Below are 15,819 nucleotides of genomic sequence, written 5' to 3'. Positions count from 1 at the left end.
AAAAAATGTTTTCTAAAAGATTTTCTAAGTGATAAAAAATAATCATGTAGTAAATTTCAGCCAACTCTTAAAAAAAAGGTGGTAATTTCAGTTAATGCTGATGATGAATGGTGACTACGGTACTTTAGCATCCCCGTCTTTGTCCGTGTGCACAATCTTGTCATTAATAGTGTGCCTTCTCTGCATCACCTTCCATCTGGAATATTTTTCATATAGCATTACGAATCAGCAACTCTCCACCCATTTTTAAACCTACTCTGAAAACCTCTCTCTTCCTTCACTTGTACTTCTTAGCCTCTGTTTTCAGTTTTTATTATTTAGTTCTCTAACTGTATATTTGAACTTGAAAAAGCTTTACAAGATACAGTTTGTCTGAAAGATGTTCCACAAAATAAAGCAGAATTACATTACTGTGTGGTATTATTTTAAATTATTAATTTTCATGGATCTCTGTGCTTTCTGGATGTGGCTGAGACTGGGAGCACAATATAAAGTTCAGTTGTTCAGCTGAACACTTTCTATACTGAGAGAAAAAAGATCTGGAAGAGGCAGCTGGGGAGATAGGTAGCGGTAGGTCTCTAAGGAGGCTGTGGAGTGTAAGGTTTAATACATTTAAAGATGAGAAATGTTTCATTTTTATGAGAAACAGTAATTAATGCCATGTTTAAGCAAAGCTAAATTCTGTGTTTTGGTGTTCTGGAAGGTGTTAGGAGACAATGGTGAGTGCAGTATAAATGCTTCAATATAAAATAGATTAGGAATGAGGGCATTTGCTGTAGTCTTTAACCGGTATGATGATCTCACCATCAAAGCAAAGGAGGAGCGTGGCAACATGAACACCAGGAGACCTTATTGATATTATAGAGATAGTTATGACCAAAATCGGAGGTGAGGGAGAGTCTCCAGGGGACTGGTGTAATTTACACCAAATCCCCACCCCCTGGATGTGTTTCTAACTTAACTTGCGTACTCACAAACCTAAATTCCCTCTAGACAACCGTAGATCAACACCTACTGGCCAATGTGTAATTGTACTCAAAAGAAAAATCTAACACAACAACATCAGAGTGGGTAAGTTAAAACAGGCCACCCTCTACTCCAGCAGACATCTTATTTCCACATCCTGGGCATGCAAATCATGACAACTCAGGCTCTTTGATTCACTTGTCCATCAGCAAATCGGGACTAATACTGTAGGTCCACAGGAACGTGCATCTAATCTAACAGTAAAAATACCTAGCCCTTATATTGCACTTTTCATCCATAGATTTCAGGTACTTTACAGAGGAAGTCAAGTATCATTACCTAAGCAAGGTTAAACTTACATTTCCTTACACTTCACCTCTGTGTTTGTTCCCTAGTCTCTGACCACTATCACCTACAATATAGAGGATTATGCTAGGTTTGTAGCCATGACCCTTTCCTTATCAATCCTCAGACCTCACCTCCATTTCATTAGGTTCATATTGTTTATATATTGCAAGCAGGAGAAGGCTCCAATTACATCACAATTAGAGAGAATTGCACAAAACAGTGATGATTATTCAGTGAAAGAATGTGGAAAAGCAGAGGAATTTAGGCTGCAGCTGGCACATTTGTCTTTGCAGGCTCAGGGAAATGCATATTACACCTGCTTGTGCCAACTTTCCTTAAGTTTAACTCAAATTATTTGAAATGTAGTGTTAGTAATGAATAGAAGAGCATCTAAGCAAGGGTGGGGGAGGGGGTCACAAATATTTGGATGGTCAAAACTGGTCAGGATGGAGAAGTGTACAGTGAATAGAAAATAGAGTAGAGACCACAGGTATGAAAATCAAAGTGAGAAGATATACAGTGTGTAATGAACAGGAAAATAGAAGTAAATGACTAAAGATTTCTGGTCAAGAGTATTTTTTAAAAAATTACAATTACAGTATGTGTGAAAGAAGAAAATTACAGTAAGTGTTCCTCCTGAAAATAAGTCTGAGTATAAGATTCATGATTATAGGATGTTTCAAAGTGAAGGCCTGAAATAGAGGGGACAATTTGCCCTTATCTATTGAGAAAACACATAAAGGAACTGTAACTCCAGAGAATCAATTGGATAGAGATAGAATTTTCAAGGCTAATAGCAGGGGATTGCAAGAGACCAACGTGACAGGAAAGGAAGGAGAACGAAATACTATATGATCAGATAACAAAGACAGGTAAGATTGTGATTACAGGCGATTTTTAGTGTCCCTAATAATTAGAGAAACCTTTGAGATATTGGATGATGGCATGTGGAATGATTGACATTGCAAATGTTTTTTTCCTTGAAGCAATGTGTTGAGGACTCTGCTAGGAATAAGTCATTCCTGGATCTGGTGGTATTTGGTGTCCAAGATATCATGGAGCAGGTCCTCAAAGAATCAATCCTGAAGCACTTGCATGAGAGGAAAGTGATCAGGAACAGTCAGCATGGATTCACCAAGGGAAGGTCATGCCTGACTAATCTAATCACCTTCTATGATGAGATTACTGGTTCTGTGGATGAAGGGAAAGCAGTGGATGTATTGTTTCTTGATTTTAGCAAAGCTTTTGACACGGTCTCCCACAGTATTCTTCTCAGCAAGTTAAAGAAGTATGGGCTGGTTGAATCCACTATAAGGTGGGTAGAAAGTTGGCTAGATTGTCGGGCTCAATGGGTAGTGATCAATGGCTCCATATCTAGTTGGCAGCCGGTGTCAAGTGGAGTGCCCCAGGGATCGGTCCTGGGGCCAGTTTTGTTCAATATCTTCATAAATGATCTGGAGGATGGTGTGGATTGCACTCTCAGCAAATTTGCGGATGATACTAAACTAGGAGGAGTGGTAGATACGCTGGAGGGCAGGGATAGGATACAGGGGGACCTAGACAAATTGGAGGATTGGGCCAAAAGAAATCTGATGAGGTTCAATAAGAATAAGTGCAGGGTCCTGCACTTAGGACGGAAGAACCCAATGCACAGCTACAGACTAGGGACCGAATGGCTAGGCAGCAGTTCTGCGGAAAAGGACCTAGGTGTGAAAGTGGACGAGAAGCTGGATATGAGTCAGCAGTGTACCCTTGTTGCCAAGAAGGCCAATGGCACTTTGGGATGTATAAGTAGGGGCATAGTGAGCAGATCGAGGGACGTGATCATTCCCCTGTATTCGACATTGGTGAGGCCTCATCTGGAGTACTGTGTCCAGTTTTGGGCCCCACAGTACAAGAAGGATGTGGATAAATTGGAGAGAGTCCAGCGAAGGGCAACAAAAATGATTAGGGGTCTGGAACACATGACTTATGAGGAGAGGCTGAGGGAACTGGGATTGTTTAGTCTGCAGAAGAGAAGAATGAGGGGGGATTTGATAGCTGCTTTCAACTACCTGAGAGGTGGTTCCAGAGAGGATGGTTCTAGACTATTCTCAGTGGTAGAAGAGGACAGGACAAGGAGTAGTGGTCTCAAGTTGCCGTGGGGGAGGTTTAGGTTGGATATTAGGAAAACCTTTTTCACTAGGAGGGTGGTGAAACACTGGAATGCGTTACCTAGGGAGGTGGTAGAATCTCCTTCCTTAGAAGTTTTTAAGGTCAGGCTTGACAAAGCCCTGGCTGGGATGATTTAATTGGGGATTGGTCCTGCTTTGAGCAGGGGGTTGGACTAGATGACCTCCTGAGGTCCCTTCCAAGCCTGATATTCTATGATTCTATGATCTGGGGATGATCAGGGCTGCGGGTACATGTGTTGGCTGAGGCTTTGGTTAGGAGCTTGTAGGAACCAGAGCTGTGAGGAGCAGCCTAATGTCGCTGCACCAACACTAACCTTTGCATAGCTCCAAATAGAAATTCTGAAAAAGAGAGGCAACTCTTTGTGCATTTAGTTTTAAAGGTTCAAAAGTGGCCTGTGGCCAAGGTGCCAGATCATGCATGTGTGAATTTTGGAATTAGTGGGGGCTGCTTATTTATTTGGGGAACGCAAAGAAATGTGAGGAAAATAGGGCAAAATGTGCAAAGGGTAGTGTTTTCTATTAATTTTTTTTAAAAAATTGCATGGAAACACAGCCATGCTCTGGAACGTTGTTAGGCTCGATTCTCCCCTGTAGCTGAGCTTCATTTGGCACAGTTGAGCAGGGGAGGGCTGTTAGTGAGCTGATCATGGCTTCCCAATCCTGAGTTGCTAGTCCCCAGTATTAGTGAGAGCGGCTATGGGGCTGCTGTAACTTATGCCTCTGACCCTAAAGTCTACTACACCCCTTTATTCCCCAAAACATGCTCTCTGTGCTGGGTGGAGAGCTGACACAGGAACCAGCTCCACGGGCTGGGTGTCAGCGAGGAGTTCTCTATCAGGAGAAATTCTCTGCTGGCAACTTCCAGCCATATTCTGGAACAAGGCATATGTTCCCTTCCAGTGCACTTAGGTGATGAAGGCTCTCTCCATCTTTGTGCATCCCGGGCTATCAAGAGTCATAATTTAGCAAACACATGAAACCTAACTCATTGACCTTTTTAAAGAGTCCAGTTAACAACTATAGCATATGGGGCATAACATTGTAATTTTCAGGAAGCATTAGGTATAGTTCCACTTCACAGAATTCTGTTTAACCACAAAGCAGCTAGGATAAAACTGGGGATTCCTGACATATAAAATAAGAATATTTATAAAAAGAACTGTGTCAAATTGCGAGGAAGGATTACTGTAAGGATGATTCCCTAAGGGTTCGTGCTGCCTCTGCTGAATTTTATAATATGTGTGAATTGTAACCCTAATCCTTAACGATGCAGGTTCAAAATAAAAAGTTGAGTGGGGATTTTATACATTAAAAACTTTTTTCCCTAGCTGCACCAGCAGTGCAAAATGTTTTGACACAGCTCTAATGTACAATACTAATAATTAAGAAGAGGAGGCATGGGGTGACACACATTATCTTCCCATCTTGTGCAATGTGGCATACTGTTTCATATGCTTGAGTTCCGTTATTGCTTGTGCATGCTGGAAGTAATTGTTTCTAGAAGACAGGCTGGAAAGGGACAACTCTCACCTTACTGAAAGAGTGAAATGCATCTTTCATGCCCTCTTAATGTGGAATTTTTTTTCTTTGTCACCAATGTCAAATAGTAAAATACAAAATGCTAGTGAGATTAATTTGGGGAAATATATATATTCCCTAACCTATATATACATTGAGATTGTGTGTGTGCGTGTTTGCGACCGTGTATGTATCTCTCAATATATTGTATATATTTACTTGGCGTATAATATACACCACATTCTTCTCTTTCTATCTTGTTCAACTCCTTAACTTCTACATTTTCTCCCATACATAATTATCTGTGAGTGAGAAAATGTAGAAGATAAGAAGTTGAGCTAGGCAGGAAGAGTAAATAGAGGGATACACCAATTAATAGCAAAGTATTAGGTGACTTATAACATAGTCTAGAGGGTGAGAGAGAATATGAAAATAATGGCAATATGAAAAATAAAAAATTATCCTGAGATTGAGATTTTAAGATTAATATTTATAGATTAATATTTATAGAGATAGTTAAAATGTTTTTCTAAAACTCCTGTGTATATATATTATATGTCTGAGTGAATGTGTGTAAACGTGTTTATGTATAGGGTATTAATAATCAATTAAGATGTGCATAAGTAACCACATAACCTTCTCATTTGTCCTCTAATCTTCTGTTTCTATTTTCCCATTGCTTTCTCCTCAGTTGGTGCAACTTGTTATATCTAGGCCCTGATCCCAAAAAGATTTATAAATGTGTTTACCCTCAAGAGGACCACTCGCAGTGCAGAAAGTTGAAAATGGGCACAAGTCTTTGTAAGGCAGAAGCATTAGCTTGCAAGCTCCTCAGGTCAGGGACTGTGTTTTTCATTTGTCTGTCAGGTGCTTAGCACACATTTGGGAGCTTGAATGAATAATACTGACCTGACAGAGGGCTAATTTATCAGGCGTCATACACATTACAGATGAAAAAGACCACTGAATATGCCCCACTCTGGTGCAGCACTGTTCCCTGTAGCATGGGCTTTAAACTAGGTTTGATGGGGGCAGGAGACAAAAGCACACAGGTAAGGCAAAAACATGGAGACCTGGGAGAAGGGTCAGCATTTGGGGTAAGCATGGGCCATTATAGTAGGCATAAGGGAGAGACAAGAGTACATAGAGAGGAAATCAAATCAGTATTTTAAATGTCTATATACTAATGCAAGAAGTATGGGGAATAAGCTGCAAGAACTAGTTAATAAACACAACTGTGACATAGTTGGCATCACAGAGACTTGGTGAGATAATACATATGACTGGAATATTGGTATAGAAGGGTACAGCTTGCTCAGGAAGGACAGGCAGGGGAAAAGGGAGGAGGTGTTGCCTTCTGTATCGAAGGTGTATACGCTTGGACTGAGGTTGAGATGGAAATAGGAGACAGACGTGTTGAAAGTCTCTGGGTAAGAAGGTAAAAAAACAAGGGTGATGTCATGGTAGGGGTCCTACCACAGACCACCTAACCAGGAAGAAGAGATGGATGAGGCTTTTTTTAAATTAACAAAATCATCCAAAGCACAGGACTTGGTGGTGATGAGGGACTTCAACTACTCAGACGTTTGATGAGAAAATAACACAACAGGGCACAAATTATCCAACAAGTTCTTGGAATGCATTGGAGACAATTTTTTATTTCAGGGGGTGGAGAAAGCAACTAGGGAAATGCTCTTTTAGATTTGATTTGGAGAAACAGGGAGGAACTGGCTGAGGATTTGGCAGCTTTGGTGAAAGTGATCATGAAATGATAAGAGTTCATGATTCTAAGGAATGGTAGGAGGGAAAACAGCATAATAAAGATAATGGATTTCAAGAAGGCAGACTTTAGCAAACTCAGGGAGTTGGTAGATAAGATCTCATGCGAAGCAAGTCTAAGGGAGAAAACAGTTCAGGAGAGTTGGTAGGTTTTCAAGAGACATGATTAAGGGCACAAGAGCAAACTATCCCACTGCGTAGGAGAGATAGGAAGTCTGGCAAGAGACCACCCTGGCTTAACCAGGAGATCTTCAATGTTCTGAAACTCAAAAAAGTGTCCTATGGAAAGTGGAAACTGGTCAAATTACAAAGAATGACTATAAAGAAATAGCACAAGCATGTAGGGATAAAATTAGAAAGGCCCAGGCACAAAATGAGATTAAACTAGCTAGAGATACAGAGTAAAAAGAAAACACTCTACAAATACATTACAAGCAAAAGGAAACCAACAACAGGGAAGGTCCATTCCTCAATGTGGGGGGGGGAGGGAGAGAGAGAGACAACAGAAAATGTGGAAATGACAGAAGTGATAAACAACCTTTTAGTTTCAGTTTTCACCAAAAAATTTAGTAGCAATTGAACATGTAACATAGTGAATGACAGTGAAAATAAGGTAGGATCTGAGGATAAAATAGGGAAAGAACAAGTTAAAAAAATACTTATACAATTTAGATGGATGTCTCCAAGTCACCAGGGCCTGATGAAATACATCCTAGAATACCTAAAGAGCTGACTGAGGCAACATCTGAGCCATTAGCGATGATCTTTGAAAAGTCATGGAAGATGGGAGAGATTCCACAGGACTGGAAAAGGGCAAATATAGTGCCCATCTATAAAAAAAGAAAACAAGCCTTGTAGATAGGGGAAGCAGTAGATGTGGTATATCTTGGCTTTAGTAAGGCTTTGGATACTGTCTCACCTGACCCTCTCTTAACAAACTAGGGAAATACAACCTAGATGGAGCTACTATAAGGTAGGTGCATAGCTAGTTGGAAACCCATTCCCAAGAGAATAGTTATCAGCACAAATCGGTCTTGGGTCTGGTTCTGTTCAATGGCACAGAAAGTACACTTATAAAGTTTGTGGACAATAGCAAGCTGGGAGGGATTGCAAGTGCTTTCGAGGATAGGATTAAAATTCAAAATGATCTGGAGAAATAATCTGAAGTAAATAGGATGAAATTCAATAAGGACAAATGCAAAGTACACCACTGAGGAAAGAACAATCAGTTGCACACATACAAAATGGGAAATGACTAACAGGTGGGCATGATAATCGTTTTCAAGTACGTAAAAGGTTGTCACAAGGAGGAGGGAGAAAAATTGTTGTCTGAGGATAGGATAAGAAGCAATGAGCTTAAATTGCAGGAAAGGCACTTTACGTCGGACATTAGGAAAAACTTCATAACTGTCATAGTAGTTAAGCACTAAAATAAATTGCTTAGGGAGGCTGTGGAATCTCCATCATTGGAGTTTTTAAGAGCAGGTTAGACAAACACCTGCCAGGAAGGGTCTAGATACTACTTAGTCCTGCCAGGAGTGCAGGGGACTGAACTAAAAGACCTCTCTAACTTCTTTCCAGTTCTGCGATTCTATGATATTGCCCAGTGCTTTGTCGAGCCTAATTTTAAAGTGACCCTAATGTCAAAAGTCCACCACTTCCAAAGAAGGATATTGCTACGTACTTCACTGATGGGAAACATTTTCTTATATTCAGCCTAATATGAGACAGGAATAAAGAGACCACGTGATGGATTCAGACTTCTAAAGCCTGGGATTATTTCAAAACACCAGGGAAGAAGCTGGCTTTTGTAACATATAAAAAGCCTAATATCTGATTTTCCCACTATGGTGCATCATCCTGGATAGAACAGTTTCAAAATGACATCCTCATTCTTTTGATTCTGTCTTTCGTTTACTTAATTATTTTTTTTTAAATATGCTTATCCTAATGTCTCTGGATGCATGTACATAAATTATTAAGAACAATAGAAAATTAGTTGACTGACAAACTAAGTCGAAAGAGTCTCAACCAGACAAGCAAATATGCCCCCATCTGGTCTGCCACAACCCTCTAAGACAAAAGTCTCATTTTAAACAGATAGACTTTTCTCTGTGGCCTGAAGGCCTGTTGGATGGACAAGGGAAGCAAATTCCAGAGTAGAGAGGCCTCCGCTGAAAATTCTCTGCTCCTAGACATTGAGATCTAGGGCCTGATCCTGATCAAACATACCTGGGTGTTAAATCAGGAGTCAGTGGGGGTTCCACTGCAGAAAAAGCAGTGTAAGTAAAACTAACATAGGGACTGGGAACAGTAATGGACAAGCTAATATCAGCAGGGGGAGAGATGCTTTCCCAAGTGGCTGAGATTGACACAATGATGGGTTTTATAGATCAGGCTGAACACTTTGAATCAAGCCTGGCAGTGAATTAGGGAATCAGTGGGTATGTCTACACTTCAATTAGATATTTGTGGCTGGCCCATGCCAGCTGACTCAGGCTAAGGGGCAGTTTAATTGTGGTGTAAATGTTCGGGCAGCCTGAGCTTTGGGACCTTCCCATCTCGCAGGGTCCAAGAGCCCAGGCTCCACCTCAAACTTGAACATCTACCCTGCAATTAAACATCCCTTTAGCTCATCAAAGTTGTTGCATAAATCTGCTCCAAACAATCACCAGAGAGTAATGCAAGGCTCACCCTACCCTTCTTCTTTTCCCCACCAACCACCAGCCCCTCTGGGCTGCTTCTAAAGGCAAAGGAGAAAGTTGTTACTAATGCAAGAATGTTTTCCCACCCTCTGTCCTTTTTCTTCTAGGAATTGTTCAGGAATAGACAATGACATGCCGATGGTTTATAGATGGGGAAAAGATGCACTCTTTCTGGGTTTTGAAACTCCTAAGCACATCACTCTACCCCAGTGTCTTGAGGTCTGTTTTATTAATGTCTGGGGAGGCATTATTGTCAAAGCATGTGGGTGTGCATAGAATCATAAACTATCAGGGGTTGGAAGGGACCTCAGGAGGTCATCTAGTCCAACCCCCTGCTCAAAGCAGGACCAATCCCCAACGAAATCATCCCAGCCAAGGCTTTGTCAAGCCTGACCTTAAAAACCTCTAACATACATCAGTCAAATTATATTCTATACAGATTTGTATATTGCACTCATCATAGGGTATCTGAGCACTTTCCAGTCGTGCATTAGGAATGTGACTGCACCTCTGTCACATGTTGTTTGTTCTCTCTTCCTCTCCCCAGCCTTCTTCACATTTGTATTTGTTTTATTTCATTAAAAAAATAAAACATGGCAATTTTCCTCCCATCTCCCCTCACCAGTGAGGGTCTCCATAATATGCTGGCATGTGAACTAGTCCAAGCTTTCTGGCCCATAAGGGCTCTGACAGTGTGGCTACTCTACAGTCAAAAAGGCACAGCACTGAATCTCAGAGCCCATGTCAGCTGACTAAGGCTCGCAGGGCTTATACTACATGGTTAAAAATAGCCATGTAGACTTAGGGGCATGTGCTGGAGCCTGAGCTCTGAGACCCCGCAAGGAGGAAGGGTCTCAGAGCCTGGGCTCCAGCCTGATTCTGAACATCTACACTGCAGTTTTATAGCCCCGCGTGCCTGAGACAGCTGACCCGGGCTAGCCACAGCCACGCCACTGGTCTTCTATTGCAGTTTAGAGACTAACCAATTTATTTGAGCATAAGCTTTCGTGAGCTACAGCTCACTTCATCAGATGCATTCAGTGGAAAATATGGTGAGGAGATTTATATACACACAGAACATGAAAAAATGGGTGTTATCATACACATTGTAAGGAGAGTGATCACTTAAGATGAGCTATTACCAGCAGGAGAGCGGGGGAAGAAAACCTTTTGTAGTGATAATCAAGGTGGGCCATTGCCAGCAGTTAACAGGAACGTCTGAGGAGCGGTGTGGGGGGGGAATAAACATGGGGAAATAATTTTACTTTGTGTAATGACACATCCACTCCCAGTCTCTATTCAAGCCTAAGTTAATTGTATCCAGTTTGCAAATTAATTCCAGTTCAGCAGTCTCTCGTTGGAGTCTGTTTTTGAAGTTTTTTTTGTTTTAAGATAGTGACCTTCAGGTCTGTGATTGCGTGACCAGAGAGATTGAAGTGTTCTCCAACTGGTTTATGAATGTTATAATTCTTGACCTTCTATTACAGTGTAAACCCACCCAGATGCCGTGTGTAGCACATGGTGTTTGAATTAAAACAAAAATGTGAAATGTGAGCTTTCAAAATGCTGTAAACATCAGAGCTAGAGAACAAAATGAGTCTTGGTACTGCTGAAAGATACCATCAGAAAATAAAGGGGGAGCAGCCCTTGTGCCAATTACAATTATGCCAACATCTTTCCTTTAATGCTCATAACATTTGCCTTTTCAACAGTGGAGTTTAAAAAACAAACAAACAAAACCCTTTGCAGACTTATTTAATTGACTCCACTGTTTTTGCTAATCTATTTTTCCTACCTATGGCTTTCCTTTCCGATTCTATAAACGTCCGGGACAATCCTGTGGCAAACTGGAGAGACGGTGGCATGTCAGTGCTCCTGCCTGTGTTTGCCTGGTGAAGATTTGCTTTCTTTGTTTTCTCTCTCTTTCATTAACAAAAAGTAATGCACGTGATCTGCAGAGTTGTAGGAAACAGAGCTTTTATTTAACATCCTCAGTGTTGCCAGATCTCACAATTTTATTGATACTTTCACTATATTTCATGTTTGTTTTAAAGCTCCAGGTCGTAGAGTCATGGTTTTATTTAAAATAGAAATTTCTAGCCATCGCAGTTATGTAGAAAAGATAGACAATATGATTTGGGTAAGCCCTAAAAGTGCAAAAGTGCAGTGAAAACCCTCACAAATGTGTTGTGTCTTTTGAATCTCTCACGATTTTATGTCCATTGCATGATTTTTTTCAAGGCTGATTCATGCTGAGGGGATGCTGGCAGTTGGTAGCATGGAATCCAGAAAGACCAGTGCTACATGCTGAGGGCTGGCTTCGTCTCTGTCCAGGTAACAGAGCGGCTTGTCCCATGGGCTGGAAAGCCTGGGTCTAAGCCAACCCTCATTACAGAATGAGCCCTACCTGACTGAGATCAGATATTTCCCTGTAAAGGGCAGCAGATAGCTGCAGTGAAGTGGGGGGATGCTCCGGAAACAGAAGTCTGAGGAGCTGTAGCTAGATTGAAGAAGCAGCTGTAGGGTGCAAGTCTGGCTCCTGCAGAGACATTGAACTGTGACCGAATTCTAAGAGGGCTGGAAACCTCCTAACTGTGGGGAGAGAAATACTGAACTGGGGTTGGGGCCTAGAAAACCAGTGTGCATTTGAGGAGTGAATAAATTGGACCCCAGGTGGGCAATGTTTTAATTTCCTTTGGACTGTTGAGAGTTTAAGAAGCCCTGAAGAAGAGGAAAATAGAGGCAGGACAGAGCAAAGACATCCCTGTTCATGGGAGGTGGTGAACTGTGTTACAATTGGCATAGTTGGCATGATTTCTGAATCTGCCACATCAAGGAGGGAAGTGACAGCAGTTCAGTGGCAGAGAGCTAGATGGAGAGAGGTAGTGCGGTACTGGTGTGGCAACAGCAGACCCCGGCTGTCCTCTTGCAATTTCTACAGGATCAGCAGTGGCAAAAGGCCCACCACCTTCGGCAGACAAGATATGCCCTGGGTTCCTGTTTCCTGTATGGGGAAACAGGACACTGACTGTTTGAATGTCCCAGGAGGCAGCCTGATTCCAGTGGGTAGTTGTGTCACAAACAGAGGAAGGGGGAAGGATGGACCAGGAGGGGAAAGAAAAGGGCTGAACGTTTTAAGTGTGGAAAGGTCAGGCACATAGATGGGTCTTCCCCTTGAAGAAGCAGGTGGGTAGAGTCATGTAGAGCAAGGGAGATAATTTCTCAGCCAGAGAGGCCAAGGGGGAGAGGGCGCAGCAACACAAAGGCCAGAGGAGAGAGAGGCCAAGAAGCACTCTGCAGCGTCAGAACCCCACTGCTGGCAGAAGTGCAAGGACCAGGGGGACAGATCCATTCCCTACCCAAGGTACGGGAGAGAAAACAGGGTTGAGAGGATGACCTGGAGAGGCTCAGGCTCTAAATAAAACCTGAAGCACAAAAAAGGAGGAAGAGGCTAAGGAGCTGAGACTGCTCATGAGTAAAGCAGAGCAACCTGTGAAGAGGTCAAGCAGCAGAAAGTGTACAATACTAAAAGGAGGACTAGTGGCACCTTAGAGACTAACCAATTTATTTGAGCATAAGCTTTCGTGAGCTACAGCTCACTTCATGATAACTGTATGACAACATCCATTTTTTCATGTTCTGTGTGTATATAAATCTCCTCACTGTATTTTCCACTGAATGCATCCGATGAAGTGAGCTGTAGCTCACAAAAGCTTATGCTCAAATAAATTGGTTAGTCTCTAAGGTGCCACAAGTCCTACTTTTCTTTTTGCGGATACAGGCTGCTACTCTGAAACCTGTACAATACTAATGTCTCTCTTCCATTTTCTCTTTCTCTGTTTCTGCTTCTACTCATCAGAATTATAAGTGTTGCCAAGTATAGCTGTTTTCCTGCTAGTCTCACAATATTTGATCTTTTCTCAAGGTCCCAGCTGCTTGTCTAGTACAATTATTTGAGAACTCCTGTTTTGTTTTGTTTTGTTTTTAATAAAAGTTTCTAAACCTAATGGTTGCAGAAAAATGGTTGAAAACACGACTCTTATAGGATCAAACAGCAAAAGACAAAAAGAAACCCCAACTTTTTTTATTATTGTTTTAAAACCCTCATGATTTTTAAGTCAAGGTCATGGTTTTGGGGAGCCTGACTCGTGATATTGGAATACTTGAGGTTGGCACTACTGAGAAAATGAAAGCTAACTTTGACTTGAAATTTGTGTTACTAAAAATTGTGAGGGATTCAGATACCACAGTCATGATGATGATAAAAGAATCTAGATTGATAGAAGTTATTTGAGAGGCCTTGTGCTGACCTTTGCACATGGGTAAATTTTACCCAATATACAGACAATTTTTTGAGCATGTGATGTGTTCTATTTGTTAAACCATAATGGTTGTGACAATTGCAACATACAGTGCTTGCTTCTACTTTTGAAGCTGACTGTATTATAAACACAGCTAAACAATCCAGAGATATTTTTGTTCCTTCCTTGAGACCCTACTGCATATGTTAAATTTGAGCCTGTCTAACATTTTTATGATCTAGATCTCCATGTGTGTAACCCTGAAAATAGCATGTTACAGAATGTACAAAATAACTGAGTGACATCGTGGAAATAGCTAATGCTGCTTTACAAAAGACAGAGTGAAAAGTTTGCAGTGTGTTGATTAAGGATGGAATTCACCTCTCTATAGATGTTCAAGGCATGTGCATCACTTAAGTCCATTTAAACCCTCCAAATGAGACTTAGCAAAATTAAGTGGTGGGATTTAAGCGGCATATTTCACCTAAATACTGATTGTAAAATATGAATTCTTATGTAAATCCTTTAACTCTCAAAGATTTGATTTTCAAAGGTACTGCTATAGTTCAGGGTAGTAAGTTTTTTGTTGTTCCTACATATTTTTCACGTATCCTCATTTCCAGTAGATTTTGTTAATAAAGAAAATAATAGAGCCTCAGGAAGAGGTGATGTGACTTTAATAATCTTGATTCAGTGAAGCTCATGTTAATTAAGAAACTTTCATCTTTGAAGTACAATAAAAAAAATTCTTATTAGCAAAGGTATGTTAGGTCAGTAATAAGGCAGGCTTCCCTTTTAACATTACATCTAATCAATCCTGGGAGAATTAAGACAATTATATTTTATCAAAAACATGTAGAGGCAGGGACTAACAGTGGGATGGAGTGTGACTTTGGTATTAATTACAAAACTGTTTTAGGAAATAATCATTCCTTTGCTAATCAGGGCAGGTGTATGAAATGACAAAGAAATTATTTACAAAGCCATACGAGTGAATATTATAGAGTAGGGATTATGAGGATAAGGCTCTGAATGGGAAAGCAATCATGTTTAGGCCTTCCTTTGGATTTTGGGTGGTATTTCCAATTTTATTTGATTCAACATATTACTAATTAACTTAGAAGGAAAATATTAAGTTCTATAAACAATGGCAGACACATGAATTACAGTGTTTCTCTTTTCAGTGTTTCAATTACATTCTTGGAACACAAGGGTTTTTTTTGTCTTTATTACTAAAAATACTTTTATTTTATTTTAATGGAAAGTAAATCGAGAAGGAAAGCTATAGTTAAGGCTATGTTTTAGTCATGGGTATTTTTAGTAAAAGTCATGGACAGGTCATGGGCCTAAGACCTTTCCATGACTTGTACTATATACCACTAACTAAAACTTGGGCAGGGGCATTGTGGGTGCTGTGGGGGGGCTGGCCCAGGACCCCCACTGGAGGCGGGGGGTGGCGCATGGCCCGGGAGCCCCGCTGGTGCTGGGGGGGCAGAGGCGTGGGGCGGCGCATGGCCCGGGAGCCCCGCTGGTGCTGGGGGGAGGCGGGTGACAGCATATGGACTGGGACTCCCGCTGGTTGGGGGTGGGAGGGGGCGTTGCATAGCCCGGGACCTCCGCTGTTGCGGGACAGGGGTTGGAGGGGTTGGCAGGCTCCCTACTGGGTTCTGTGAAGCACCCAGGAACCAGCTGGCATGTTCTTGCAGCTCCTAGGGGGAGGGAAGGCCAGGGGGGCTCCGCACGTTGCCCCCACCATGAGCTCCAGCTCCGCAGCTCCCATTGGCCAGGAACCACAGCCAATGGGAGCTGCAGGGGCGGTGCCACCAGGCAGGGGCAGCGAGCACAGCCCCCTGGCCCCTCTGCCTAAGAGCTGCAGGGACATGCTGGCCTCATCCGAGGAGTCCCCTCTCCCACCCCCCACAGGTAAGCGCTGCCCTGTACCCCAGCACTGAGCCCCTCCCACACCCAAACTACCCCAACAGCGACCAGCACGACTGGTGCAGGGGCTGCCTGATCTGCTTGGGCAGC

Source organism: Lepidochelys kempii, chromosome 1 (genome assembly GCF_965140265.1).
Source record: "Lepidochelys kempii isolate rLepKem1 chromosome 1, rLepKem1.hap2, whole genome shotgun sequence".
In the NCBI taxonomy this organism is placed as follows: domain Eukaryota; kingdom Metazoa; phylum Chordata; order Testudines; family Cheloniidae; genus Lepidochelys; species Lepidochelys kempii.
The sequence above is the reverse complement of the archived record's forward strand: the minus strand, read 5'-3'. Positions refer to the sequence as shown.